General features: G+C 33.1%; 1 protein-coding gene and 1 long non-coding RNA gene across 2 annotated transcripts in view; both read right to left on the reverse strand.

Annotated features, from left to right (window-relative positions):
• Window positions 1–26,389, reverse strand: part of LOC115889996 (zinc finger protein 37-like) — a 380,755-nt gene that overhangs the window by 192,437 nt on the left and 161,929 nt on the right. The window lies entirely within an intron of this gene.
• LOC115890001 lies at window positions 1,114–2,122 on the reverse strand. Its single transcript, XR_004051545.1, has 2 exons — window positions 1,889–2,122; window positions 1,114–1,824 (listed from the first exon to the last, which is right to left on the reverse strand). It is a non-coding gene; the product is annotated as an uncharacterized LOC115890001 (long non-coding RNA).

The following is a 26,389-nucleotide window of genomic DNA, read 5'->3' on the forward strand; positions in this document are numbered from 1 at the left end:
AAATATATACTTGAAATATTTCAAGTTATACCCTTTGCCCTTTGGAAGTAAACAAATATTGAAGAAAGTGTTGTGCCTTCACAGAATTTAAATTGGCATTAGGAATAGATTTCCTTGATTTAGTAATGATATTGCTCATAGAAATTGATAATATACTATTTTATATTCACTCGTTCAAGTGCTGATCTATTTTTAAATTGAATATTTATGTAAGTATTATGTATAACACGATATAAATAATTTAAGGACATAAGAAATTAAAATTTCAAGTGCCAATATTGATTATTTTTCCAGTTTTATTCAAATATATTGAAATTAATATGGAAACAAAAGTTCATAAATATTAGTTTGAAAAGCCATGTCAGAAGAGTAGGATTAAAGACAAAGTATTAAGGTAACATATATTTGCATAAAGTTTTAATAACACTGACAATTTTATTTGTTTATGTTTATTAATTAAAATTTAGTTGCAATTTATTTCATATTCTAATATTTTTGAGAAAATTTTACTTAGATACATATCTGAATATTATGCTGCTTTTTTATTTTAAAGTGTGCCGACTGTGCTGTTATTTTTATACTAGTAATATTGTATACTGTAGGTATCGTATTCATATATAGTTATATATATATATATATATATATATATATATATATATATATATATATATATATATATATATATATATATATATATATCAGTAGTATAGATACTTACTTTCTTTCTATGCGTACTTATATCCTTTATAGTCTTTCTAAGTGCATATAATACTACTTTTTTAAGAGAAGGCAGTTTTTAATAATCTATTGTTAATTCCCCTAATTCTGTGTCCCCTGGTTCTGCTATACAACAATTATATATTTTTTTATCATTACTGATTTTAAAAGTTTCTTTTCAAAGAATTTGACCATATATTTTTTTTTCAGAGTAATTGGGCTGTTCCTGAACAATATTGAATATAAATATTCAAAAATATGATAACTGCATATCCTACTAAGTAGATCAATACCAAAATCCCATTAGAGAAATAAGTTAAAATTATGTTTTACTTGTATAATTTTCTTGCTATTTGTCCACCATTATTTGTGACTTAGAAATTAAATAGTCAAAAAGAATTTAGTACCAGTTTTTATTTCCCAAAAAAATTGTTAAATAATTACATATTGCTTAAGATACAGTATATTATATTGTGTTTATAGTTGATAATTCTAGTTCTTAGTTGTTTATAGTTGATAATTAACAATATTTCTGATGTTAGATATTATATTAGATAAAAAATTTAATTACCAACAGCTACCTACCTATGTAGCTGCAGATTATTATATTGTGTAGTAGGTACTGTATAATTCTTTAGTTCAAGAAACAAATATCAGTACAAGTATATAACCAAAAAAATGTTGATGCAAATTCTTTGTATAACATACGTACCCCTATGGTATTCAACTTTTCATTGTTCTTTTATTAGATACACAATAAGCACATTAATTCGTTTATTAAACAACCAAAACTCTAACTACTTAAATTCACAATATAAATATCACAATAAATGTATAAGCTTTGATCAATTCCTATTATTAATACCTGACGACTTCATACTTTATAACTACCAATGGCTATCCTACTAACACACTAGCCAACTAATAATAAATCTGTTAACTACCTAGGTATAAATACAATACCCACATCTTTTACGCGAATAGTGCGTTAAGAGGCAGAAATATTGCCTGCATTGTACATCGTACAAATTGGCTAGAATTTATTAATATCCATCGCAAACATTTCTCTTTCAAAGGGTCTAAATGTTTTGTCTTTTTACTGTGTCCCTGTAATATGTTATCAATTAACAACAGTTATCAAATATGACCTGGACAATAATAATTGTTTTACCTTTTTTTCAAACTAAACTCTTTAAACAAACTATATAAATAAAATTTATCTCATAACCTAACTTGCTGCTAGAATTTCTTTCTTGTTATTCTATGTTCCTGTATTGTTATTCTTCACATTATCAATTTCTATGAGCAATATCATTACTAAATCAAGGAAATCTATTCCTAATGCCAATTTAAATTCTGTGAAGGCACAACACTTTCTTCAATATTTGTTTACTTCCAAAAAATGTCAAAGCATATAACATGAAATATTTCAAGTATATATTTAAATTTTTGACATGCACTCACATTTAGAACATCTGAAATAAGAAATTTTGTAATTCTACACGTCTAAAAAGATATAATAACATTTTTCTCACTATAGAGCGAAATTTTTTGCGGCTTCAGATACAAAACTTGCGGATTTCCATACATCGAAATACAAAATAAGATATTATTTATTAGTAGACAAATACGAGAATATAGAAGGCCAAACCAAACTCTAGGAAATAACTTTAAAATACATTATTTTTCAAAAACGTTTGGATCTATAAATTACAATAATAATCTCATCACATCTGTCAGTGAAATGAGTCAAAAAACATAGGTTACCGTCAATTTATATGTTTTCAATTTCAAATACTCGACGCTCATTGGTCGTGACGAAATCGTCTTCCTCGACAAAATACGGCATATTTTCCTACATAGCCCGCTATAGGGAGTTGAATATCCTTCTTCTATATATCCTTGCATACTGCTTTTTGAACAAAGTGTCATAATATGACATGGCCAGATCTATTGTTTTACATCACTTGACGTTTAAAGTCATAGGCTACTGGTTAAAATCAAGAAAAATATACGCTTTAAAACTAAATCTTAAATAACTTAAAAACGATTTATTTTAGGTATAGGAATATGTATAGTCAAAAAGTGACGAATTGAAAAGCCTTTTCACTAGTGAAATAAAAAAAGTGGGTTTCTATTTGAGAAAAATGTTTTATGATAATATTTTAAGCGCTCAATTCCATGACAGCTGCGGCCATTATTATATGACATTTGAACAATTTAATTTTTGAAATAGATAGTCTTCTCTTTATGGCACAGTGGCTGTGGTAATCACTAAATTTGACGTTTAGACTATACACATATTTTTGACAGGCAGTTTTTTTCGTCCAAAAATTTTAAATATTTGTTTTCTCAAAAACGGTTAATGTTATGTATAGAGTGTTTAATATCAAAATTCATAAAATTTTACAGGGGATTTAAGTATGTAATAAAAAATGGAGGCACCCATTTAAAATAAGAAAGTTGCTGTCAATTTCCGGTATTTCCGGAAGTACCGCCATATTGAAAATATTTTTAATCGATAGATCTCGTTGTGTGTATCTCACTTGTGTAAAAAATGTACATGTACTGCCGAAACTTGAGTGAAAAAATCTCATAACAGTGTTTCTGAGTCTTGAAATAAAAAAAGATACTCAAACTAGGTACCCGTAAAAATATATGCACCTATTTAAACAACATCCTCTATATACATTTTCTACTACACTGGGATAAAATAATCATAATATTCTAATTATAATCTTGCACATAAAAGTAAAATGTTTCTCGATTTCAACTTATATCTAGGTATTTTGGTATACTTATTGTTCTGAGGTTCACACTGATTAACAACACTGTAAACACCAATGATGTAGACAAGAGATTCAAAAATTGCACATTGTTTTGTCCCTACAGGAAAATCAATAAAAGTTGGCCTGTACGGCATCAAAATATTTGACAATATTGCACGTCGCGATGTTGCCACCGCTACTTTTTTTATTTTGAATTTTGACAAAGTGTCATAAAAAATTTCTTATTTTGTCACGAATTTTTCACTTCAATTTTAGACACAATACATATAAAATAATTTTTTATATCTATTTATTTTTCACATAATTATAGGTTTATCTCGTTTTAATTCTGTATTAATTAAAATATGTTCTTTTTATTACCGTTGAGTATATTTACTTAGATCCTTCGGATAATGAATACGCACCTTAAAATTTACTCTCCTTAAGGTGCGTATTCAATATCCGAACGAACGAACGAACGAACGAATGAAAGTGCGGTATATTTAGACGGGGACCGAACGCATGCGGCCGTTCGTTCGTTCGTTCGCTCGACCATCCGTTTCGAGTCGGTACATCAAAGGCGTTCGCCAACAAATGCCTCCGGTCTTCTCGTGCGGTCCTATCGTGCGGTCCCCGTCCATACCACTAGCGAACATTCGTTCGTTCGTTCGTTCGTTCGTTCGTTCGTGCGGATAATGATTACGCACCTTTAAAAGTGACCAATGTTCCATATTAATTTTGTCTCACCCTGTATGACTTTTCGGGTCAAATTTTAATTTGGTTTAACATACAATGGTTATTGTAATTAAATATCAGGTTATACAGGGTAAATTAAGATTTAGGTAGCTATTATTAAAATTTAAAATTTACTCTTTATTTTCACAAAATGTGAAATATGTCAAAATCATTACAATTTAGGCATATGCTTCTTTAATAAAGCTGACCTTTATTTTTTTCCTAGAATCCGAAAATCAATTAATATATAAGGTGTTCCATTACAAAAAACACAACTTTGATGTACAACTACGCACATCAACTTTTATTGATTTCTGTATAAAATTAAATTTCCACTTCTGTCAAAAAATTGGTGAAAAAAACGTTAGATAGACTTAAGTAAGTTTATTTAATAATTTCTTCTGCACTTCCACCACGCTTTCTCTTATAAAATCGTCTATTTTCCCTTTGTGTTGTCCCCTGACGTGTTTGAACATGTGCTCCTTCCGTTTGCTTCTGTATGGACAATAGTGACAAGAAAATTTCCTAAGTTGCCCGCATTCATAGGAAACATGGCGCTTCAAGCTCAACTGGGAGGAGAAATATTTGCCACAGTTCTCACAAGGAAACCTTTCATGAGGCGTGTCGCTCATCTGGGACGCATGTTGATCGTAGCTGTCCAAAAAAGGATCGGGATAGAGCTGCTCCTGACCTGTGTTAACGTCATAATCATATCCTAAAATTCACAAAAAGAAAATCAGCCAAAAATATATTTATACTACATATTTTTTACAAAAAATTACACAAATATTACAAAAGAAAATTTCCTTCTTTTGGCAACACCGCTTTTAAGATAGTTTGTTTTGAGCAAACATGTATACAGTTTGTTTATTTACACTATGATTCGGGTACAAACATAAAATAATCCTTTTTTCAAGACTGGGGAGCAAGGAGTTCAGGGGCCTGACAAATATAGAACTTTTTTTTCAGCTGTTTATATTTTTTATTATTTAGATATTAATATATGTTTATTAATATCTAAATAATATTAAAAAATAAATATTATTACATTTTTTTCCATAGCAACTGTTAAAATTGCCTTATATCTATCAAAAATAGTAGATAAAATAGTACTTTAACACAAGAGTAGATTTTCCGCGAGGATAGATTAAAAACTTTATTTCTTCTCGCACGTTTTTAATTGCTTCTATTTTTGAAAATTTTTGTATTCCTTTTCATAAGTTATTCGGGATTTAAATGGAAGTAGTTTGGATATGGCGTTTGTCGCCCATGCCTGAATATCTGTTGGTAATTTACTTATTTCGTTTCGAGCCATTTCTGCCTCCAATTCAATCAGCAATCGACACGAAAGAGAATTAAAAAATATTGACTCAAAACTGACAACTAAAGAGACAGCTTTATTTATTTGTCAAATTACATAGAAACCAACGCCAACCCAGCACAATATTTTTTCTACTCGTAATAAATTCCTTGAAATAATAATTTCTGAATATTTTTGAAAACGTAACTCGCTATGGGAAAAAAAATTGTTTTATACACGGCGATAAAATTGCATTATCGTCTCCCGAAATTAATTCACTCGCGATTATATATACAATATAAAATACCATTTTATAGATAGGAAATTTATAAGAAACATATTCATTCTAAATTTCAAAACTCTGTAACCTTTCTGAAAAATTCATAATTAGCCTAAAAAAATAAAAAGTTCCCAAAAATATAGTTTCACTCAAAAAATAACTATCTATGTAGTAGGTTTGAATTGGGGATTAAACCCCAAAAATATGTACTGGCTATACGTGACGGCCATCAGACCTATTATCACGTATGGTGCAGTTGCCTGGTGGCAGAAAGCCAACCAAATAACGGCAAAGAATAAATTGTCGAAACTACAACGACAAGCATGCCTAGCGGTGACTGGTGCCTTCCATTCCACGCCGTCAAAAGCTATGGAAACCCTACTCGATCTACCTCCTCTTCAAATTCTTTTGGAAAGAGAGGCGAGATGGGCTACATATAGGTTTCTAAATATAGTACGAGGAAGCCAAGGAACAATTATGTTCATACAAAACCGCTAATAGAAGAACTACAGTCGGATGAGATTATGGGAATGATCTCGGATCTTACACCACCAGTCCAACTCTTGACGCGCACCTACAACGTCCTGTTTCCGAATAGGGACGAATGGGATAAGCCGGGAAACGGCTTATTACATGCGGAAATGTGTTGGTACACGGACGGATCCAAAAACGAAAAAGGATCTAGCGCAGGAATTTACTGCAGCAGTCCAAAGACTGAGATCTACCACAGTCTTGGAAAACACATCACGATCTTTCAAGCTGAGCTATATGCTATTGAAACCTGTGTGCAACTGCTGGTAGAACAACAATACACCGGGAAAACAATATGCATATTTTCGGATAGTCAAGCTGCGCTGAAAGCACTTGAGGCAACGAAAAGCACGTCTATGACGATTCTTCATTGTAAGAAACTACTCAATATACTGGGAGATAGGAACAAAGTGTCGCTAATATGGATACCGGGACATGTCGGCCTAGAGAGGGAAATGAACGTGCTGATTCCCTCGCCAAAATTGGTGCAGGCGCGCCATTCGTGGGGCAGAACCGACACTTAGCGTTCCCAAAAATCTCGCAAGAGACAGGCTCTGTGAATGGGTTAGGGGTGAGACATTCCGAGACTGGAATGACAGTCCCGGAATGGAGCATGCCAAGAAAATCCTAGCAGGGCCATCCAAACATAGAACAGGAGAACTCCTAAAGGCCGGTAGAATGGAACGCGTGTGCTCACTGCAGTGTACACGGGCCACTGCCGGCTGAGATCTCACCTACAGAGGACGGGACTGGTGGAAGACGCCGAATGCCGACTCTGTATGGAAGATGATGAAACAATGAAGCACGTTATGTGTACCTGCCCCGCTGGGAGCAGGACCAGGTTTGAGATATTTGGCAAACCCATGCTAGACCTATCAGACCTAGGAGACATATCGCCCTCAGACATAACGGCCTATATTAAGAGGCTGGGTCTTGAGGATGAACTTTGACGCTCTTGTAAATTAGAGCTTGTAGAAACTGAGCCACAATAGGCCCTCGCGGCCTCAGTGGAGGGTCCCCCTTGGGACCCACTCTTAGTCAAATACAAAATGTAGTAGGTAGTCAACATGTTTTGTCATGTATTGACTATTTCCCTTCAAAATATCTTGAAAACGGTTACTCAGGTAAAAAATTACGGAATTATATTTTTTCACCCACTAGTTTTAAACAGGTACGGACGAAAAGTTGTTAGTCTCCTAATCAGTTGCTTGTGATGTGTTGAAAATAGATTTTTTTTTAGAATTTAGAATGAGTGGGAGGGGGGTTAATCACTTCGACCTTACAGATCCATTGTGTCCCTCTTTCTTGAATCATAACTCATCATACAGTCCCAGGGCTTTGACAAAAGCCAGTATCTGGGACGGTTTTATAGAGGGTAGTTCTCCATCTCCAATATCAGTCGTACCAAAATTCATGGCACGAATGGTTGTCATCTCGGCGCACTCAGTGATGAGGTGTACTGGTGTTTCCCCATCTTCCCCACAGAATCTGCATTCGCCGTTTCTTCTTAGTTTCAATCTACTGAGGTGTTCGTTGAGGAGACAGTGTCCTGTTAAAAACCCCGTGACAATCCGAAGATTGTTCTTACTCAGACCCAGGAAGATCTGTGATTTTTCTTCATCATAAGCCCTCAGAAACTTCTTCGAGTGTCTTAGACCATTGGAAAATTTCCATTCCAGGTTGCGGATGGAATCTTCCAAGTTCTTGAGTTCCGCCTTGAGTTGGTTACCACTTGGAAAGCAGAACGGTTCTGGTTCAGTTAGTGGAGTGTTCGCTGCTTTCCTAGCTAGATTATTTGCTTTTTCATTGCCTTCTATCCCTTGGTGAGCAGGCACCCAGTGTAGGAGGACTTTGTTTTCTTTGCCTAATTTATTCAGCTTCTCTATGCATTCTTTGACCAATTTCGAATTGATTGATACTGAGTTGATCGCCTTTAACGCTGCTTGACTATCAGACAAGATGGCTATTTCTTGTTTCCGATAGTTCCTATCTAAGATAAGTTGTACGCATCTCTCGATAGCGTAGATTTCTGCCTGTAGGATACTAGGGTAAGTGCCCATTGGTTCGGAGTAATTAGCTCTCGGCCCAAACACTCCGATCCCTGTTCCCGTATTGGTTTTGGAAGCATCAGTATACCAACTTACGGTATGGTCTTTTAACTGCTGGGCAAGCGTTTCGCTCTTCCAATCCTTCTTATTGCTCAATACTACATTGACATGTTTGTCAAAGTTGTACGTTCTTGGCATATCGTCCACTGGGAGTTGCAGGAGTGGTATTTCCTTTTTGAGAGTGTTCCAAGCCCCTGATCTGACAATTCTCCCAGTACTAATTCCGTTAGTGACCATTCTAATCATTGTCGCATTGGCATATCTACCAATGACAATGTGCAGTGGTGTTAGATCTAGAATGACCTCCATTGCTGCTGTTGGACAGGTTCTCATGGCTCCTGTGATGCAAACACATGCTAGTCTCCGGACTTTGCATAGGTTTAGCCTTGCCGTCCGTTGCTCTAGTTTTGTGTACCAGGCAACTGCTCCATAAGTAATCATGGGTCTTACTATCATGGTATACATCCAGCGCAAAATGTTAGGGGAGCAGCCCCATCTATTTCCGGCCAGTCTTCTGCATATCATGAGAGCCTTTATGGCTTTGCTGGTAGTGTTCTTAATATGCCTGTTCCACAGGAGTTTACTGTCCAGGGTTATTCCCAGGTATTTAACTTCCTGTGTTGGCAGTATTTCCTTTCCATCTAGTTGGATTCTTTTCAAGTTTTTCAGACTTCGCCTTCTGGTGAATGGCACTATCGCGGTTTAGTCTGAGTTGATACTCAGCCCGAGTCCTACACCATCTCTCAGTGATACGGAGTCCTCTTTGGATAATATCAAACAAGGTGCCTTCATGTTTCCCCCGAGCGATCATGACTATGTCATCTGCATACCCAATGCAGTGTATTCCCGCTAGAGTTATTCATCTAGTAGTTCATCCACCACCAAGCTCCACAGCAAAGGGGAGGTTACTCCACCTTGTGGAGTTCCTTGCGTTGTTTTAACAGCTACAGTTTTGGTGCCCATCTGAGCCTCTGCTGTTCGTGTTGACAGCATTTCCCAAAACCAGCGAATAATAGTTCTGTTCACCCCTCTTGTTTCTAGAGATCGCCTGACCACCTTATGTGGTATATTGTCAAACACCCCCGCAATATCCAAGAAGGCACAAATTGCTGTTTCTTTGCTATCCAGACTTGTCTGTATTAGCTCCGTTAATTGGTACAGAGCAGTTTCTGTGGATCTGCCCGTTCTATATGCATGCTGACTATCATGTGGTTTAACCTTTAGATGATTTTCTCCAATATGGTTGTCAACTACTTTCTCCAGCGTTTTTAGTATGAACGATGTGAGACTAATAGGCCTAAATGACTTGGGATTTGTCCAGTCAGTTTTGCCTAATTGGTGTTGAAAATAGAAAAAAACGAAATAAAAATGAAACTTCTACACCCTGTATCTCCAAAACGAACTTCTTTACTTATTTTTATCTGCAGGATGTGCTGCCGAAGTTTCCAGGTTGCCGAATACAATTCGGACCACCCTGTATATCAACAAACAAAAATTATTAATATTAAAATAAACAAAAAGGTTTGACAAAAAATTATTTATAAATTAGTAGAATGTTATATTACAACATATTACATATTACAATCATATATCGTCCTATTGCTGCCAAAAGTCACTAACTAGCATTTTTCCCAACAACCAAATTCAATCACTAACTATGCTTTGAAGCGGAGAATCGAGTGCAAAAGTCATTAACTATGATGTCTGGCTAGTTATGTTTTATTTTAATACCGAATAGTTACTAACTATAACATCTTTATGCAATGCAATTCATCTTTAGACGCATTTTTCTCGGAAGTAATAAAAAGTAAGTTAGTGACTTTTGGCAGCAATGGGACGATATGATCTTCGTTATAAGAAACATTATTAACACAGCATTCTTCTGCTTGTACTTCCTTGGTGTGGATTCTTAGGTATAGATGTGGTACCTACTCGAAAACATTCCAAAAAACCGAGATTTCTCTCTCAGCGCGTACCTTAATAAATATGTTTTCTATTTAGGTTTAGAATAGTACTCATCATATAATTCCATTTTCTTTTGTTTCTCCTGTTTAAAAAACTCGCTTGCTAACTTTGGGTGCCTGTTGCGAACGTGGTCGAACAAGTATTCCTTTCTCCTGAGTCTCGTATGGCAAAAAGGGCAGGAGAACTGCCTTTCGGCGCCACATGCGTAAGTTTGATGCCTGTGTAAAGTATATTTAGTTTTGTACCTTTTCTCGCACCTTTCACAAGTAAAGAATCCAGGATCTGACCCTGAAAAATAACATAAAATTAGCTAAGAAAAGCACTTTATAATCTTATAATAAATTCAGATGTGTCAAGTGAAATGTCAAGCACAAACTGACGAAAAAAGATATTTACATGACGTCGTTTGGCGTCTTTAAAGCCTGTTGCCAATACTCAAAGTTGCATACCCGCTAGAATCATACCGTGCTGGCAACTGTTACTTTTGGGTCGGCATTTACATGTGTGGAAGTAAATCGCATAGGGATTTTATTAAGTCGTAGTGAGAGAAATGCGACCGACCGACGCGACGCGCGACGGTGTGCTGTTACGGCGTTGCCGATACGCCTTTCCCTATCAAGTAAAGTAAAATCACGATCGCAAACCGCTTATTTTTAAAAGACTTTTTTTTTTCAAGAGATAACTAGATAAAATCATTAGGTTTGTAATGTTTCTGAGCATCTGAAATGGAATTATAAGGATATCGTTAGGGTGTAATTTTTTTTTATAACGAGAAAACGTCAGTAATCGCGATAATTTAAAAACTCAACTTTTTAACACATAACAGGCCATAACTCAAGAACCACTTTAGATATTGAAACTTTTTTTTATTTTCAAGATCGGATATTTTACGATATGTTTACATAAGAAAAATTCGATAAGGTTGTTTTTTCCATTCAAAAATTGTAAACAATCCATCCATTTACTTTTAGAGCATAGCAATTTTCAGCAATCGTGTAATTTTTTTATTGATAAAGATTTTCACATACTGTCTACAAAGAAAATACAGCAGAAATATTAACAAAGTTCTTGAAAAATAATAGATTTCGAGATATCGATTTTTAAATTCAGAGTTCTAATAGCGCGACCACTATCGAACACCCACTCAATTCCACTTATTTTTACCAAAAATGCAAGTGTTTCTAGCTTGCACTTAAAAAAATTCAAGCTATAGGGAAAATTACAACGACTCGTTAATAAATAAACAAATCAAGAATCACGAGACGTAATTAAATCGTGAAGCTGAACGCATGACGTACACCTTTCTCTAGAACTTTAAGTACTGACAGAGGTATTGATTGGGTCGACAGGTCAACTGCGACAAATCTGCTATATCCCCTTCCACGTCTCTTAGCGATGTGCACAGTTTCTCGGTTTATTTCATACGTTTGGCAACGTGTTTACTGTCCTCTCTTTGTTCAGTACATTATAAACGCATTGTACTCTTCTTACCCAAGACTAACCTTTGCCAGCCCTTAGTATATTAAAAACCGCTAGAATCCGCTAGGAGGGATATTGAAACCGAAATTTTGCCGTGTCGCCTATATTTGGTAAGGCTCTCATCACATGATGAGAAAGATTTAACAAGACTTCGAAGATTCTAGCCATTTTAAGCGATTCAAGGATTAGGTACTGCAAAAATTTTCAAAAAAATCTTTTAAAATTTGAAAAATTTAAAAAAGAAATCGAATCGCCTAAACGTCAAATTTAGTGATTACCACAGCCAGAGAGACATGTGGCTATCTATTTCAAAAATTAAATTGTTCAAATGTCATAATAGCCGCAGCTGTCATGGAATTGAGGAATTAAAAAATTATCATAAATCATTTTTTTCAAATGACGGAAACCCACTTTTTTATTTCACTAGTGGAAAGGTTTTTCAATTCGTTACTTTTTGATTATACATGTTCCTATACCTAAAATAAATTGTTTTTAAGTTATTATTAATTATTTAAGATTTAGTTTGAAAACGTATATTTTTCTTGATTTTATCTAGCTTCCTTTGACATTAAGTGTCAAACAGTCAGAAAATTTATTTCCATCTGTCAGAAAACGAATTATTTGAATTTCCTATAATATATACTGCTGCCTTAAGAGTTTAAAAAGTATATTTATAAAAATATAACTGGTATTTTCGCTCTTTAGTGATATCTAATAGTTGATATTATTAATAATATACTATATTGTAACGTTTTTAGTTCGTTACATGTCTTTTTTACATATAATATATGATGTCTGGCCTATCGTCACCGGATTCCCTCTCGTTCAGGCCTGATCATTTTGTTGGTAGGTACGCTTGGCGTAATTTTTACGTTCCCTAGTCGCCAACCCTGCTATCGTTTCACTATTCTGTGGAGGCGCGCGCTGTCAACATCGCTTCTGTCAACTCTCTGTGATTTAACGGCACTTTTGGTTTGACCGTTTGGCCTGTCAGACGCCATTAGTCCCAGTTTTTCTTTTTTTTAGAAATGGTGATTATTTAAATCTTGCTGTATAATCTGAATCAGCTGCTATTTCGAGGCTACAGGTAAAGATGAGTTATTACCTTTTATAGATTCGATATTATTATTGAATATTTTTAGGGTAGAGTTACGGATGGTCCCAACTTGTATTTGTATTTTGCTGGCACGTTGGCGTCCCTTTTCTTTTGTCCTCCAGAATGTCACATGGAAGAAAGGACAGGTTGTTTATTATTTATTGAGCCCTCGGAAGTATTTCGAGGTAGGTTTATTTTGTTTATTAGACCTTGTTTGGTTTTAAACAAGTGTTTCGTATTTTTAGGGTCCAAGGTACGGATAGTGTCTTATGTACGGACATTATCTTATGTACAGATGTCCTGTGGACGAGTGTCCCCAGTAAGAATGATTTTTTCTTACATATAAGTGCCACAGCGTGGATGTAGTTTGAGTCCCATACTGCTTCGTTCCCAGCTATAAGCTAGTTAGTTACGGCTGTATCAATTCATGGTGTCCTCATTCTGGCCCCTTTGGTTGTGTTGGATGGCTGAGTACAGAGATGCGAGACCACCTCACGCTGTTACTGTTTAAAGCAAGATTACATAAAGAACAGCTAAGTGTAGATTTAAGTTCTAGTTTTACATTTAACATTTAAAACATTTACAGTCTTAAACAATAACGTACACCTTAAATAATATCGTACAGACTATGTTTAGTGGTTAGATTGTTAAGAACATTCATGTCTATTTAATATTTAATATAATAATTAATACTAAATATAATTTAGATCTTAGGTTTCATTGCATTATATCTTGTAATGGTATTACTTTTATCGATATTATTATCGCACTATTTTAACAGATGAATAACCAAACATAGATTCTAGAATCTACAGGTTGCAACATCTTCGATTTAGCATCATATGGAATATATCAAATTAATTAAAGTAATGCTACATTTCATATATTCTCTTAAACTTTACATGTCTTGTATTTTATCGTAGTTGTTTTCATTGATATTTAGTACGACTCTTACCACCACTTTCTTTGACATAAAACCACTATATATTTATTAGAACTCTACAATGTCATGTACCATCTAAGAACATCATGAATAAATATAGTCATTAGTTTTAAGTAATATACAACTGTGTTTTCTTTCTCTGTACATGCTTGGCGCCCAATATTTATAATTTCGAGTTATTATTGTTAATTAGTTTCTTTCCAGTGAAATAACTTATCCACGACTGCTCTACCAACGAAAAGCTGCCGTTCGCAGTGATAATGTTTTAAAAAAACGCTACAGTATGATCGAAGAAAAACAGCGCAAAGTTGGCTTGAATATAATGATCGATAACATACTGCTTTTCGAACAAAGTATCACAATATGGCATGGCCAGATCTACTGTTTTACATCACTTGACGTTTAAAGTCATAGTCTACTTGTTAAAATCAAGAACAATATACGCTTTAAAACTAAATCTAAAATAACTCAAAAACGATTTATTTTAGGTATAGGAATATGCATAGTCAAAAAGTAGCGAATTGAAAAGCCTCCTCACTAGCGAAATAAAAAAGTGGGTTTCCATTTGAAAAAAATATGATTTATGATAATTTTTTAATCGCTCAATTCCATGACAGCTGCGGCCATTATTATATGACATTCGAACAATTTAATTTTTGAAATAGATAGCCACGTGTCTTCTCTTTATGGCACTAGTGGCTGTGGTAATCACTAAATTTGACATTTAGGCTATATACATACATATTTTTGACAGGCAGTTTTTATCGTCTAAAAATTTTTAATATTTTTTTCTCAAAAACGGTTTATGTTAGATATAGAGTGTTTAATATCAAAATTCATAAAATTTTCCAGATAATTTAAGTATGTAATAAAAAATGGAGGCACTCATTTAAAATAGGAAAGTTGCTGTCAACTTCCGGCATTTCCGGAAGGGTCGCCATATTGAAAATATTTTTAATCGATAGATCTCGTTGAAAAACAATGATGTGCAAAAAATACCCGATCTATATATTGTAGTTCTCTAGAAACTTCTAATGCACGCTCAGCCTGGGACACCCTGTATTTCAACAGACAAAAACTATTGATATTAAAATAAACAAAAAAGTGTGACAAAAAAATCTTTATAATTCAATGAAATATTATAATACATATTAGAATCATATTATATGATCTTCGTTAACATTTTTTATAACATAGCATAATCTTCTGTTTACTTAGTTTGTTATGTTGGGTGTAGATAACGTACCTTAAACGAAAATATTCCAACAACAGAGATATTTTTCAACATAATATATTTGTAATAAATACATTTCCTATTCAGATTTAAAATAATTATCAGCAACTGAATCCGATTTTTCTTGTTCCTCGTTTTTAAAAAATTCACTTGCTATTTTTTTGTGCCTGTTACGAATGTGGTCGAACACATATTCTTCTCTCCTGAAACGCATCTTGCAAAAAGGGCAGAAGAACTCACTTTGAACGCCACAAGCATAATCTTGGTGCCTCTTTAGAGAATATTTAGTTTTATATCTTCTGCCACACCGCTCGCAACTAACGAATGCAGAATTTGAGCCTGGAAATGATCAGCTTTTAATAAAGAATACAAGACATTTTCATTTTCATTCTTATAAGCCACACAACGTGCAAGTACAGATTTTTCACAGAAGAGCAGGTAAGACGAAGAGCAGGTTGAAGATATAAATAGATCAAACACTACAAGGCTCTAAACCGGCTCAGACATTATCAAACAAATTGCGCAACACAGTTGCCAATGTATGGTAATGTTTGATGCGTTGCGCAATTACTGTTTGATAAGTTTTAAGTATGTTTGAATTCTTTTGTGCACCAGGACTGTTTGCGCAACGCGTTGTGTAGTCTATGTGTGTTGCGCTTTGTTGTGCAATATTTTAGTTCTTTCATCCAAATGCTTTGTTTTCTTTTTCGTTTTTTGGTATCATCGACATCATCTAGGGTATATACGATAATAATTGACGCAATGGCAATTAAGGACATGATTGTTTCTCGAACAAATCACAACTTTTAATAAAAAGTTTGATCAAAAATTTACCAAGTGCATGGGTGATGCTGTTGTGCAACGTAAGCGATGCGCAACGTGTCTGATAATGTATGGACCGGTGAATCAGTTGTACAACGTAACGTTGCACATCGCTTTGTTGCGCAATTTGTTTGATAATGGGCCGCTTAACTTACAAAAACAAAATAGTAAGGCGTTGTCAAATTAAATTTTGAAGCCCCAAAATTCAGCCATGGTACTCTAGACTCTAGATTAAAATTTAAAAAACAACTTTTTGAAGCGAGAATGTCAAAAGTTCACATATGATATCTATAGTCAGAGTCTCATTTTCTATTGAACAAAGTAAAAAAATACGGAGGGTGCAATTTAAAAATTAAAAGTTGTAGTCATTTCCGGTGAAACAGAAAGTGACCGAAAACAAATGAATGCGTCAATCAATCCTAATTTGTGTCATACATTAACATATCAAATCTCGTTTTTATCTGACAAAATAAAAAAGTTATATATTAATGAAATAGACAAAACTGTGCTCGAAAAAATGATTTTTAATTTAATGAAATATTATAATACATAATATGAAAATCTTATACGATTCTCGTTAATATTTTTTATAACATAGCAACTGTTTATTTCTTTTGTATATATTGAGCATAGGTAAGGTGGCTAAACGAAAATGTTCCAAAAACAATTCAGCATATATTGGTAATAAATAATACATTTCCTATTCAGATTTGATATAATAGTCCGATTTTTGTTCCTCATATTTAAAAAAATCTCCTGCTAAGGTTTCATGTATCTTACGAATGTGCTCGAACAAGTTTTGTTTTCTCTTGAATCTTCTCTTGCAAAATGGACAGAAGAACTTTCCTTCGACGCCGCATTCGTAGTTTTGGTGCCTGCTTAAAGTATACTTATTTTTATACCTTTTACCACACCTTTCACAGCTAAAGAATACAGAATTTGACCCTGGAAATGATCAAATTTTAACAAAGAAAACAAACACATCCATTTATCTCAGGTTTCTCTATCAATATTACTAGCTAAAAATAACATAAAATGAGCAAAGAACAGCACAACAACCCCTAAAAATTCAAATGTGTCAAGTGAAATGTCAAACACAACTGAAAAAAGAGGATATTACCATGACGTTGCTTCTAGGATTCTAGGATTAGTAATTAGTATTGATGGTAAAACAAATTATATCAGTCGAAAAATGTTAGAATGTTATTTCAACCCAATACACCGGCACTACTGCATGCTACAGTCCAAATAATTAAATTTTGAAATATTATGTTTTCATTTTTGTTGTAAATTCTAAAAATCATACGCTTTAGGCGCGATTCTTCCTCACATTCCCGCACCAACAGGAAAATTGAATGACGTAAATGGGAGGTGGACGTTACTGATAGCACAGATTATACAGATTATAAACTTTGTTTGTTCTTTATTGTTTTTCGTGGTTCCAATTTTCGGAATAGGGCACTAGTTAGGTTACTAGTTTGCGCACATAGCACGCCCACTTATGGCCTCTAAAATTGTGCACAGTGCCTGATCGGTACAGTTATTAGAGAGATATCGGAAAACCGAATAGCGTCATGCAGTATTTACGCGTACCTTATCATGGTTACGATATGCGCGAGTCAATTTTTAACGCAACACCCGCTAATAACGTTACCGCCTGACGTAACTTGCGGATCAATTACACCAAGCGCTATTTCTATATAACGTTTAAAATTTGCTTAAATGGGCATGTGCGGGTATTTGACAACCGGGGCTGGCCGGCGAGATCTTTTATTTTAGGTTATGTTTAAATTGTTTGGAATTATTACTTTAGTTTTATTAGGTAATTTGATATTTAAGTAGCTGGGATTAGTTTTAGTTAAATAAATATGGCCCAAAATATGGATTCCACCTCTTCCAATATTAAAGAACCTATAAAGAGGCTTAGGTTTAGAGCAGATGATGCCTTAGCCCTTCTAAGAGAATTTGTTGCTTGTTGCCCTAACCCACCGGGGGAAGTGGATGAACAACAAAGCACTGGAAATAAGCACTTTAGCCCTTTAGTTTTAAAATACCTAGTAAACAAACCAATTTCAAAGTTTTAAATTCAAGGTTAGGTTAAGTTTAAACGCGACGCGAACAGAATTCTTTACGATCCGATAACTATAAATGAAGAGAGTTAATACCATCTCACGTAAAGGAAATAACACCTGGCCTTATTAACGTCCATGCACGCTATTCGGTTTAGCGATATCTCTCTATTACGCTGTTTATTGTTATTTTACGCGAGTTTATTTTTGCGCACAGAAAATTTTACTCGTTTGCACATCGTCATAAAAAACAATTTTCGTACCACGAATTAGGGATAAGATTTTTATCTATATACATATAGTATACCTAATCTGTGCTGATAATGTGTGAATATGTTCATTGTTGACAATTTAAGAATATTTACCGAGACGTTGGCAGTATGCTAACTTGACGATGACGTTACGTAATTGGAGAACGAAAAATTGTTGTACGAAATATGTCGTGAAACATTTCGCAAAACATTTCTGGAAATACTTTCGAAAGTAAACTAAAATTGTTAACCCACATTAACAATAAAAAACAAATAACCAATCTTGATCAATTTCAGGAAACATGAGAACTAATTTTTATAACACAGGCTTATATTTATCGTACTATTTTGTGAAATAGCACGAATCAATCAAGGTCAAACTATGTGGTGGCTTCAGAAAAATAAGTAAACAAGGAGCATGAATAAATATCATTAATTTGTAATGTAATAGCACTATAAATATAAATAAATGCCTTTATTGTCAAAAAAATTTTCAATTTGTAGAAGACAAAGGTAAACTAAACAAACAAAGTAAACAAACAAGGTACACAAACAAACAAAATATAATACAAAACATTATACAAATAATATTGTCAGTCTTATTGTTTAAAATAAACATTTATAAATGTTTACAATGTCAAAGAACAAAAAAATAAAAATAATATTGAAAAATATTTAGTTAGTTTATAGTAAATATCAATGACCTAAAATAAATTTATTTCGATGTCATTAATAAATATAGCAATAGCAAACATTAGACCAGTGTTTACAAGATCAAATTCGATTTTCAAAATATAATTCATTTACGGCGTAGAAAGCTTTGTCTAGTAAATAAGAGTTCAATGCTTTGCGAAATGAAGAAAATGATGTTATGGATTTGATTTCAAATGGCAGGTGACTGTGAACGTTTAACTACTTCTGAGCGTGGGGTAGGTAGATAAAGATCTTGCACCGCGTTCCTACGTGGATAAGTGTGAGATGGCCTTTCTTGAGAAGCTGATACATGCTTACGTATTAGGCAAACGGATTCAAATATAAATAAGAAAGGAAGAGTCAATATTTTTAATTTTTTAAAAAAGTCCTGGCAATGAGTTCTACTGTTTAGTCCCAGTGAATATCGAACAGCTCTCTTCTGGAGCTTGAAATATATTATGCTATTAGCTTGCTTATATTAAACTGATATCAAAAATCAAAAAAAAATATGCATTTAGAAAACAGTTATCGATAGTAGATTAAATTGGCTATTCCTCTAAGGTTGTAGTTTTAATCATTGTCTAATATTATTAATTACAATATAGTAAAAAAATATATTTCCAAAACTTAAAATGGCAAAACTGCTGGGCAATTAGGCAGTGACTAACTGTTCTGGCGGTCCGCCTTTTATAGGTTATAATCCACGGTAATAAACTATTGAAAAAGTCGTCTAATTATTTCTTATTTTTGAATGGATTTATAACAAACCATGTTATTATATATAAAAGTATCTGTTATTGACATCGGGTCAATCAATAATTTTCCCAATCAGCTCGATATGATGATGTTGCCAGTATTACTCATCAAGCAATACTACTGTTATATTAATCAATTAAGGCCGCGTAAACAAACATAAGACATACAATTTTATATACTAATTCATTATAATAAAATTAAATAATAAAAATATTGTAATTATATTCCTGCAGATTGAGTGAAGTTTTGTTCTTAAATATCTACTCTACATATGATAAACGCGTGTTCAAATATTAGGTAATCTTGTGGAACATATATCAACATAAAACGGGATGTAATTAACGAAATATCATCGTAACAACCGCTATATTAGAAACGTCTAGGTTTACTTATTTCACTGAAATTTAAAAAAAAATTCTTTGCCTCGTGTACAGATACCGCCACGTTTTGGAAATAAAAACCATACCCCCGTTCTCCGCATAGTGTTCAGGCTGTTTTATACGTTCCATCGCACAGAATTTTGGTTCTACTCTGATAAAAATATAGTTTTACAACGTGCAAGTACAGATTTTTCACAAATAAGACTTGAACTTAAAAAAAGTATTATGGTGCTGTCCAATTAAATTTTGAAGCCCAAAAATTCACGTACCTATATGAGTTGTGTTATTTTGAATGTTTGATAGAGGAACAAATATAAATATTATATATCAACAGACAAAAATATATTAATATTAAAATATACAGAAAGGTGCTGCAACAAATTCTTTATAGTTTAATAAAATATAATACATGTTAGAATCGTATGATTCTCGTTAATATTTTTTATAGCATAGCATCTGTTTACTTGTTTTGTATACAGGGTGATTTTTAACCTATACGCATAAACTTGGAAAATTATTGCTGATGACAAATAATGACTAATAATGAAAAAAAATGTAAGTAAAATATTTTTAGATTCTGAAATAATTTGAGTTTTTTTTCACAAAAATTTATGAACTTTATCAGTAATGCACATTCAATTTAAGGGAATTTACGTTTTTTGTTTTTATTTCAAATAGTTTGTTATCTCCGTAAATAAAAATATTTTACTAACTTTTTTTTTCATTATTAGTCATTATTTGTCATCAGCAATAATTTCCAAACTTTATGCGTATAGGTTAAAAATCACCCTGTATAATGAGTAAAGATAAAATACTTAAACGAAAATATTCTAAAAACATTTCCTATTTGATTTAAAACAATAATCCTCAGCAACTAAATCCGATTTTTTTGTTTGTCGTTTTCAAAAAATGCTCTTGCTAATTCTTTGTGCCTGTTATGAATGTGGTTGAACAAGTATTCTCTTCTCTTGAATCTCCTCTCGCAAAATTGGCAGCAAAACTGTTTTTCAACGCCGCATTCGTAATTTTGGTGCCTCGTAAAAGAATTTTTATTTTTATACCTTCTGCCGCACCTTTCACAACCAAAGAATTCAGGATTTGATCCTGGAAATGATAATAAATAAAACAAATTTTAATAAATAAAACAAACACATCCATTTAACATTTAAAATGATACGCAACGCATACACCGTTCAAATACAGATTTTTCCCAAAAGAACAGGCAAGATGAAACTGAAAGATGTAAACAAATCAAATACTAGAAGACTCTAACTTGCAAAACAAACTGATATGGTATTGTCAAATTAAATTTTGAAGCCCGAAAATTAACGTACTTATACCGTGCTGGCAACTGTTACTTTTGGGTCGGCATTTCCATGTGTGGAAGTAAATCGCATAGGAATCTTATTAAGTCGGAGTGAGAGAAATGCGACCGACCGACGCGACGCGCGACTTAATTAACAAAGTTCTTGAAAAAACTACAATCTATTATTTCTAGTAGATTTCGAGATATCGATTTTTGAATTCAGAGTTCTAATAGCGCGACCACTATCGAACGCCCACTCAATTCCACTTATTTTTACCAAAAATGCAAGTGTTTCTAGCTTGCACTTAAAAAAATTCAAGCTGTAGGGAAAATTACAACGATTCGTTAATAAATGAACAAATTAAGTATCACGAGGCGTAATTAAATCGTGAAGCTGAACGCATGACGTACACCTTTCCCTAGAACTTTAAGTACTGACAGAGGTATTGATTGGGTCGACCGGTCAACTGCGACAACGTCTCTTAGCGATGTGAACAGTTTCTCGGTTTATTTCATATGTTTGGCAACGTGTTTACTGTTCTCTCTTTGTTCAGTACATTATAAACGCATTGTACTCTTCTTACATACGGAAATCTCGACCCAAGACTAACCTTTGCCAGCCCTTAGTATGAAAAAAATATTATACCGTGTCGGCATTTCTGGCCTTGGGTGCCGATTTAATACAGTCAATACGCACAGTACAATAGCCTCCCATACACTAGAAGATTTGGCCTGCGGATTCAGCCCTCGGACTTGGCCTGCGGATTTAGTCCGCGGGCTTGGCCTGTCACGTACCAAAAATCTCGTATTCGGGTGCAGACTAGTAGTGGGAACTATCGAATGAATACTATCAAAACATTCGATAGTTGCAATTCATTCGAATAATTCGATAGCTAGTAAAAAACATTCGTTGAAAACTATTCGAATAAAAATTATCGAATAGATGCGTCATCTGCCTTAAAATATTGTATTCTAGTAATTCGGCAGCAAAAACCATTCATTTAGAAAATTCATTCATTTATGAAATTCATTTATTCGTCAGGATCGATTATAATAAAATATTAACTGGATTTTAGTTGTCGCCCGGCGACGTAGGTTTCTTTCCGAGAAACCCGACAGCGGTCGGTGGCAATGCTATGAAAGAAGCCGGCATCTTTGATTTTTTGCGGAGTCATAAAGATAAGGACACATTTTTTTTTATTGAGGTGCTAGTATTTACACAGAAAATACATTATGAAGGGCGCTGTTGCCATATATTGGTATTAGTTGATATTAGCAAAGATTATTATTGTTTGTCTTTAGTTAGGGATAGTATGTCTATATATTTTGCATTTTTTTATTAATATTCTGTTGTTACACTGCAATAATACTTGTTATTTTAGATGTAGGAAAATAATTTTAAATGTTTTTAAGCAAAGACTGGTTTAATAAAAATAATAACAGTAATAATTTGTTATACCTATTAACAACAAAATTTAAAATAATTTAATATAAACATTTTTTTTACGTAGTAGCAAAATATGAACAACAAATTAGATGTCAAAATTATTTATATTAGATCCTATTTAAAAATAATATAGTCTTTAAATTTTTTGGCAACGTTGGTTTATTAAATAATAATAATTACAGAACTAATTTGTTATATTAACTACTAACTTTAAAATCATGAAATATAAACATATATTAATTTTCTTTATTAATAAATGTATGTAATCTTTATTATTTTAAGTATGCAGTGTAATGGAAGGAAAATATAAATAAAAAATTAGAAAACAAAATTATTTATATTAGGTACTTTATATTACTATTTAAAAATAATATTTACTTTTACGGGCATTTACTTTAAAAAATAAATGAAATATTTCTTCGCAAAAAACTACATGTAAGAGAATTAGCATAAACAAAATACAAACATCGTTAACTTCTTTTTTACATTGGCACGTGTAAAACTTTCAATTTAATTTTCTCACCCCATAGTTTGAGTTCGATAACCATTTACTTAACCACATTACTTAAATATGATTATTAAGTTCAACTAATTCATATTAAAACATCTAAAATACAAATATGTATTTTTAAAATTAATTTTAAGTTCATCTCATCTCTCTTAAAAATTGCTATTTCTCAAAATTTCCCATTAAAAAATAGACCATATATACCATATAAAATAAAATAATTGAGAGATCGGGCTACGGAAAATCACACAAATTTTCGGAAAAATTTTGACACCTGCACACGCACACAATCGTCAATTAAAAAAAAACTACTATTTTAGTATTTTAAATATTTTAATAAACGCAAAAATAGCACAGTATTTATAAGGTGAAGTTATAAAAAATTGGAAAAACTAATAATGCACTGAGGTACACAAAAATCAAACGAATACTAAATTTCATTTATCAAAAGCATTCGATAGTCGTGGCTCAACGATAACCATTTAGTTGCACGGCGAGGTTGTCACATATGCTTTAGTATACAAATGAATGAATGATTTTATTCGAATAAAACCATTCGATAGTTGAAATCATTCATTCAGTAACCATTCGATAGTCTAATTCATTCGATAGTTCCCATCGCTAGTGCAGACCCGCAGGGGTTTGGCCTGTCGATGCCGATTAGATCTTGCATCAATTAAATTGGGCAAAGTTCATTTGGGACAAATTTCGACGTTTTATAGCAGTTCTTATATCCGCGGATTTGGCCTGTAAGCACAAAAACATTTCAAATTTGTGATTTCAGTCTAATAACTATTTAGTCAACATGTTTAATTTATGTCAATGATGACAGGTATTGATAATTTCGATTCCAAATATCTCGAAAACCATTACTCGTAGCGATTTTTACCAAGAGACCTTTTTCACGTAGAAAACGTCGTAAACGTATATTTTTTTACTCAGTTTTATACAGGTTCGGACGAAAACTTATTACTCTTCAAACCAGTTAAAAAATATGTAGGAGGCGCCCTCTACAAGTAGGAACCATATTGACATCAAAATCAAATTTCTCATGTCAAAAACCGACCAGACACCAATTTTCATCCAAATATTAACGTTACTTCAGAAATTATTTGAAAAAAATCGAAATAAAAATTAAACTTCTACGCCCTGTATCTCCGAAACTAAGCATTTTAGGACATACATTTATACGAACTTTTTTACTTATTTTTATCTGCAGAATATACTGCCAAAGTTTCCGGAATACAGTTCGGACCACCCTGTATATTTCGCTTTTTTCTCTCTCCAACTCACTATAGATCGCCATAGCGATTCGTTCCTAGACACAAACAACGACCGAAAACTTTGCTTGCCGACAAGGTATTTCAATAGACAAAAACATTATTAAAATAAACAAAAAGAAGCAGCGAAAAATTCTTTATAATTTAATGAAATATTATAATACATAATTACAAAAAATAAACTTTTTTTATATAACATAAATACATTTTCGATTTAGATTTAAAATAATACTCGGCAACTAATTCAACTAAGTTTTTTTTGGTTTCTCCTTTTTAAAAAATCCCCTTGCTAATTTATCGTGTCTCTTGCGAATGTGACGGAACAAGTATTCTTTTCTCTTGAATCTTGTCTTACAAAACGGACAGAAAAACTGTCTTTCAACGCCGCATTCGTAATTTTGGTGCCTGTTTAGAGAATATTTATTTTTGTATCTTCTGTCGCACCTTTCACAACTAAAGAATTCAGACTGTGAACCTAAAAAATAACAAAAAAATAAGCACAGAAAAGCACCACAACACCTAAAAATTCAAATATGTCAAATGAAACGTCAAACACAACTGAAAAAGAAGATAGATATATTATTATATTAGCTTTTTTTCGTTTTCCTGTTATTACCGATTCTGAACCGTCCTAGAACTGTGATGCGTATGCGCAGAAGGAAATATAAAGACATTATTTCATTTGCGCACGCGCTGCAGAGTTCTAGGACGGTTCAGAATCGGTAATAACAGGAAAACGAAAAAAGCTATTATATAACGTCGCACGGTGGGGTATTAGCATGAAAAAGGTGATCGAAATTCGAAAAAGCAAATGTGTCTAAGATTTCCCAAAAAAAGATAAATGGTAAGTTAAATCATGTCTGCAATGAATGGCGTTGCTATGGGTGTGTTTAGTTGCATTCATTTGTTTCAACGAAACGTCAAAGTTGTTACTTCTCACAGATAAGAGGTAAATGGCTAAATTTTATGTCTAAAATTATAAATTGTTTTTGTTCTTGTGCTCTTTTTACGTTTTTATTATTGTTTTGATTGAAAATGGCTCAAAAAGCTGCAGGTATGTATTCTACAAAAACGTATTATTTATTTTGATATTCTCTATACTAACGATTTTTTTGCAACTAAAAGTTGGGCGTTCAGAAAATTTGATTAAGTTTGTGACATTTTTATTATACTTAGAGATTTAGTTGCGCATTTCGAAGAATTCAGCATATTGTCTATATACGTTTTACTTAGTAAACATTGGGCTTTCATACAGTAAAATAAAATACTGCGACTTTGCTGATAAAATGAGAAAAACATTCTTGGTTTCCTCTAATTTGCCAATCAGTGATATAGTAATGCGAGGTGTAAACCGCGATGGAATTGTTGTGTACAAAGCGATCGCATTAGTGCCATTAGCGGTATAACAGAATTTGGCATTAGTAGCGACTTTAGTGGTATGGGCATTGCTCGCGGATCAGTCGTAGCATTAGTAGTATTAGTTGCGATATTACTACTGGCATTAGTGGCATTGACCGTGGAAACACTGGAACAGTGATTTTTCTTTCTTTTTTTAGAATCGACGAATTATCCTTTATTTTGTTCATATTATTTCCTCTTTAATTGAAATTAGCAAGAATTTATATAAGGTCTACATAAAAAAATTTCGATCAACTATCTGTGTCAAATACCCCACTGTGCCTCACTTTGACTTAAAGCATGCATATAAAAATACGAAGATT

Source organism: Sitophilus oryzae, unplaced genomic scaffold (assembly GCF_002938485.1).
Source record: "Sitophilus oryzae breed Bouriz unplaced genomic scaffold, Soryzae_2.0 scaffold_857_pilon_pilon, whole genome shotgun sequence".
NCBI classification, from domain to species: domain Eukaryota; kingdom Metazoa; phylum Arthropoda; class Insecta; order Coleoptera; family Curculionidae; genus Sitophilus; species Sitophilus oryzae.